Raw genomic sequence first — 5,669 nt, 5'->3', positions numbered from 1 at the left:
CGCCATTGCTCTGCGGGGGTAAGGAGGGGAAGGCGTAGCTTAAGCCGCCATTGCTTTGTGGGGCTATGTGGCTGCGGGAGCAGCCATTGGTCTACGCAGTCGCGGGTGTGGTCTGAATTTGCCTATGGGAATAATGGTGGAACGGCGCAATACTGCTCAGAGGTAAAGACCTACTGAATTCAGCGGGGCTTGCTCCCAAGTAAGTGGTGCCGCTGGCTAATTAAATTGCCGAATACCTTTAAAAAAAAAAAACCCCGCCCGAGAATTTGTATAATCCAAACCATGATTTTGGGAGGTTGAAACAAAAACGGTACATCTGGATTTGAAACTAGGAGGGATATTAATTGGTTTTAATCGTATTGTCTTTATTAGGGACTAGCGCCTAATTTCGGGGTTTACATGGCAATTGTAAATTTCGCCTAATTTCGGGGTTTACATGGCAATTGTAAATCGAAAGATCCCAAAAGAAATAAATAAACTACTGTATACAGTTAACTGGATATTGATTAGTACTTTCTAAAATAGTAAAATATAATTTGAGGTGTTGCACAGTGGTATATGGATTAAAAAAAAAATTGTAATTGACCTAGAATATGAGCAGATAATGTCATTTTAATAAACTTTCATGCTCACTCAAAAATGCCTTTAAACCAAGAGCTAAATCCTTAACATCTTAATTCTCTTTGAATAATCGACACCGGTGGAAGTGAGCCAAGATGGTTCTGTTCATAAACTTCCTGCAATATATGTAATGACATGTCTTCCTCCAACACTGTGTTCTCAAAATATTGTCTGTGGAAATGAGGGCAAGCGGCCTTTAAAGGTATGCTAGGATCCCAACCTGAACTGAAGAATGCACATCTACGGTATTCCTTCATTCTAAGTGTGTGGAGACAGGAAAGGTAAGGTATTCTGTATATATGCCCAGAAGTACTCACTATATTTATTTCTGTGGACAAGTCTGAGGGCTAAGGCTATGGGGCCAAAGCCAATACTATCTGCAAGAGGTTATTTCCCCCTACACCACTGCAGTGATAGTCCTTTCAATACTGTTTGATAGTTATTATATTAGCTTTATGATTGCTGAGCCTAATATATAAACCACAGGCACATGACTTAGAAACTTTTCTTTATTAAATCTGAGTGGTTTCTCCACAAATCTAAAAGCCTAACAGTCTGGTTAAGGGTTTATGGAGAGCATCAGGATACCTACAGACATATTTAAAAACTGGCGTCATAGCACAAATTTCCCATTGGGGTGTGTCTGCTTTCTTTTTATGTTGGGATGCTATGGACAGACGTAAAGGTAAAGGGACCCCTGACCATTAGGTCCAGTCGTGGCCGACTCTGGGGTTGCGGTGCTCATCTCGCTTTACTGGCCGAGGGAGCCAGCGTACAGCTTCCAGGTCATGTGGCCAGCATGACTAAGCCGCTTCTGGCGAACCAGAGCAGCGCACGGAAACACCATTTACCTTCCCGCCGGAGCGGTACCTGTTTATCTACTTGCACTTTGATGTGACTCTTCACTTGCTTTTTTTGTTTTTTGTAAAGCCATTCTTTTTTTAAAAAGCTGAAAAATTTAAAAGGGGAATAAGTGGCCTCACGATGTTGTAAGCAGCTAGCCAACACAGCACAGCCAGGTTCAGCTATAAATAGGATGGTTTTTCCTTAAGGAAAAGGTGAACAAAAACTGATGAATACTCATCCACAGCGGACTCACAACTCAAGTTACAGGTATCTGGATGCACACTTAGGCTGCAATCCTAAATGCACTTGCTGCAGAGTAAGTCCCACTGAACATTCTGGGACTTACTTCCAAGTCAGCATCAATAGGGATGTCAGTAGATGACCCATTCCCACCTGCTTTTTATCCTTTTTGTGATAATTTCCGAAGTAAAATTCAAAGACAGTGGTAGGATTTCCCTATATAATACACTGGGAGAACAGAAAAACCTAAGGATGAGATGTATGACAATATTTTTCTTCAAATATTTTCAATATGTACCTGTTTGTATTGCTTTCAAAGCACCAAGGTTGATGTGTGCTGTGGCTCACAAAGAAGAAGAGTGTACAACCTGCAGAAAAATTGACAAACTGTCAGGTTCCTGTTGGGGAGGAGGAAGGAGCAGCCTTGCCAGCATTTGCCATCTTTTAAGAATAAAAACTACATATGTGCTGCTATGGTAAGAGTGATATAGCAGGTGAGTGCTCAACATTATACTCGCCCTGAAAGAAAGCGAATCTTTAATATGCACGTGTAGCTAAGGCAATTAGCTCATGTAAACACATCATCATGTATGTCATGATTTTGTACATCTTTTAAAAGTCGAAACGCCTAAAATTATGCTAAATTGTGTTTCTGCTGTTTAAACATGCTTTTTATATATATCAAGTATGTTTAAAGTAATATTCCTCCAAATGTCTGAAAAAAAGTATGCAACAAAATTTTGCATACAGAAGAGGAACCACAGGAAAATAATCAGTCCATTGATATCTATATTTTTTTAAGTATCATGACAAACTCATTATTTTATGGTGCATAATCTGTTATTTTCAAACATCGAAACTGCTGCTCAGCACCACTGAAGTCAGTGGGAAATTTGCCAGCAACATCAATGTATAGCAGCTTCTATATAAACCAAGCAACCAGATATTTTAGGGTGTTAAATGTGCCAAATATACCCAGAATTAATTATTTGACAACAGGCTCGCAGGTGAACTATGCAGACATTTTTATTCTGAATGGAACAGATCTGACCAAAGATCACAGTTAAAATGGAAACTGTTTTACCACCAATTATGATTGTTGTGAATTCCTCATCTCTAATATGGAGCTATTTGCTTGTTTGTAAATGCCTAGAATAATTTTTCTTTAAACATTATATAAACTTCATATATAATCATCTTTGGAAGAGAAGTCTGAGAATCTGTACTAATTACAGTGGTGTTTTTTCTTATACAGACAGTTGTCCTTGGGGAGTGGAGCTCGACCACCTAATACATCTCACAAAGGCCGACAAACAATCTTCAGATCTTAGTAACTCCCCATCATAACTGAGCTGCACTAGATTTGAACTGACAACTTTGAAGAAGGATTCTCCATATCCAATTACCCAGGTCCCTGATGAGCTCAATGTTTATCTGAAAGCTCTGCCTTCTGAAGTGTGATGAGAGGATTCTTCCCTCCCATCTTCAGCTGGGTTGCAACTTGCCTGCACTCCCTTCTATCAAATAAAACTTTTATTCCATTACTCCTCATCTCATTTTTGGCCTTTTTGTTCTCACAGGAGACCGTTGCCTTCTTAATTTCTCCCTCCATCTAAATTAGTGTTTGGCCATGTAATTGAATATATTTAATTGTAGAAGGAATTTTGGCTATTTGCTGATTATATTAAAAGGACTGAGAGCTACATTCAGCTCATCAAGCTAGGCCGAGCTAGAGTTGAACCCTGGGGACCCCCTGATGGCTGTCAACAACACAAAACCCTTCAAGGTTCTGCTTCCTGCCCTGTTACGAAAGAGGAAAGCAGCTGACATTAGGCTGGACTGGCAGGGAAACAAGTGTCAACAGGGGCTGGCTTTCCTCCCTCAAGGGCTGGCAGCAGGAATGGAGGGAAAAGGCCAGTCACATGTCCATAGAAGAATGGAATAAAACTCCCTGTTACTAAGCTATTGAGGCTCTCTTCCCTTCTTCCTCACAAGTCTCCTGCCTTCACCTAGAGCCCTCCAGGTGTTGTCAGATTCTAGCCCCATCATCCCGACCATTAGGCTGTGCTGTCTAAGGCTGATGGGAGTTGGAGTTCATAGGGCTACAACAGGCATAGGTAAACCCGGCCCTCCAGATGTTTTGGGACTACAACTCCCATCATCCCTAGCTAACAGGACCAGAGAACTCAGACCTTCTATTCCCCTTTCAGCACCCTTAACATTTCCCAGGATCCTTTGGGGAAAGCCATGACTGTTTAAAGAGGTACAATACTATTTTCTATATATGGTGCGGATGTGGCCCTAGAGTCTCACAGTAATGAGAGAAGACAGGCATTTTGATTGTAAATTAATTATAATTTTTAAAAATGAAACACTGACGGGTAAACTTTCATAGCACGTGACAAAGAAAACAGGAAAGGCCAGGGGTGAAATTCAACACTGAGCTCTTCCAAGCGTTCAATTTGCCCAAGCATTTCAGCTTTCCTGATGCCCTACAAGCTAATTTTGGGGGGTGCAGGTGGGGTGCAAGGGAGGAAAGGGAAGGCCCAGCTGAGCAAGTGGGTGTTCTCATGCAAAGCTTCTACTTACAGGACTGGTGAGGTGAATCCCACCCATGGTCTCTTTTTATTTCTTTTTTAGAAAAGTGGTACTATTTTATTACCCACTCAGACTTTAAAAAAACAAGCCAGTTTTTAAAAAATACAAAATCATTTATGCACATAGGATCTTTGTCAAATGAGAAAGGGAGAAGAGGAATAGCTAAAAAGAAACTGAACAAATGAGGGAGAGTAGGAGTGGGGAAAGAGTACCCAAATCTAATAAACAAATTTAAGTGTCCTTTGAATCTCCTCACCTTTAGTCCCTTCTTCAAAACCATTTGGCTGAGCTAATGATATCTACCCCCCAGGGTCTTCCCTTCTGAGTGCATTTCAAAAATTTGTTATAAGGTTAAATACAGTTGTAGAGTGCAATAATAACTATGATGGAGAAAGAAACTAAGAAGTGCTGGCAAGGGAGAAAAATTGTTTTCACATGAGACTGGAAATGAGATAGAGAGTTGATGAGGCGGAGAAGTGGCCACCACAGATGATAAGAATGTCAGCTGTGGTGAGACTGTGTGAAGGAGACTCTGTAGCAAATGAACTCTGGGAGTAAACAGAAGTGAAGTCTATGGTAGTGGAGAATATAGAATTAAGCCCTGTAATAAATCTGAGAACCTTGCAGCTGGCTTAGAGGAAGCTGACATCCAGCCTTTCATTTTCCTCTTGTGCAATGTAAGGGCTAGGCAAAAGAAATTTTCCTATAAATTAATACAATAAAATGACCTACATTCATCAACAGTCCCATTTATGCTTATGACTTGACTTCTTTCACTGCATATGAATGTGTGTGAATAAAACCATTCCTATTATAGATAAAATTATGTAAGCTGGGTTGTGTGTATTCCATGCTTGCAAACTTCAAATTCTGCTGAAAGGTAATCCAAATTCTGCACTATCAGCATGATCTGCATCCTCTCTATACATTAAGCAAATTCACCCATTTTTCTCATTTTGTGCAGCTTATATTCCCCATAAAAGTGCCAAAGTGCAAAAATCTGGCACTTTCCCCTGAAATATTTCATGCTGCTGCCACCACCCCTCCATTCCTGCCATGATCTTCAGTATCAACAAATACTCAAGTGAGCCTATGCACCCAAATGCCCCATAGCAAATTAAATTATGCTGTTTCATGACAGGTGACATGCTGATATTTTCAAACATTAATAATTAAACCATATGACATTAGCCAGGCATGGAAAGTGACACCAGTGCTAACCTGTGCCTACATACAGGCGAAAAATGTACAAATGTTTCAACTGGGATTCCAATATATGTATGTATGTGTGCCATGGGCATCTACTTACCAATTGGCTGCTCACTGTGTCTCCCAAATGTGCTGTACAGTGATACCTTGGGCTA

General features: G+C 40.4%; 1 long non-coding RNA gene across 1 annotated transcript; it reads left to right on the top strand.

Annotated features, from left to right (window-relative positions):
• Positions 1 to 60: 60 nt before the first annotated feature.
• LOC309348681 lies at positions 61 to 3,251 on the top strand. Its single transcript, XR_014159511.1, has 3 exons — positions 61 to 199; positions 2,027 to 2,201; positions 2,963 to 3,251. It is a non-coding gene; the product is annotated as an uncharacterized lncRNA (long non-coding RNA).
• Positions 3,252 to 5,669: the final 2,418 nt, after the last annotated feature.

Source organism: Podarcis erhardii (assembly GCF_964252035.2).
Source record: "Podarcis erhardii genome assembly, chromosome: 1".
Taxonomy (NCBI): Eukaryota; Metazoa; Chordata; class Lepidosauria; order Squamata; family Lacertidae; genus Podarcis; species Podarcis erhardii.
This window is presented reverse-complemented; position numbering and strand designations above follow the sequence as displayed.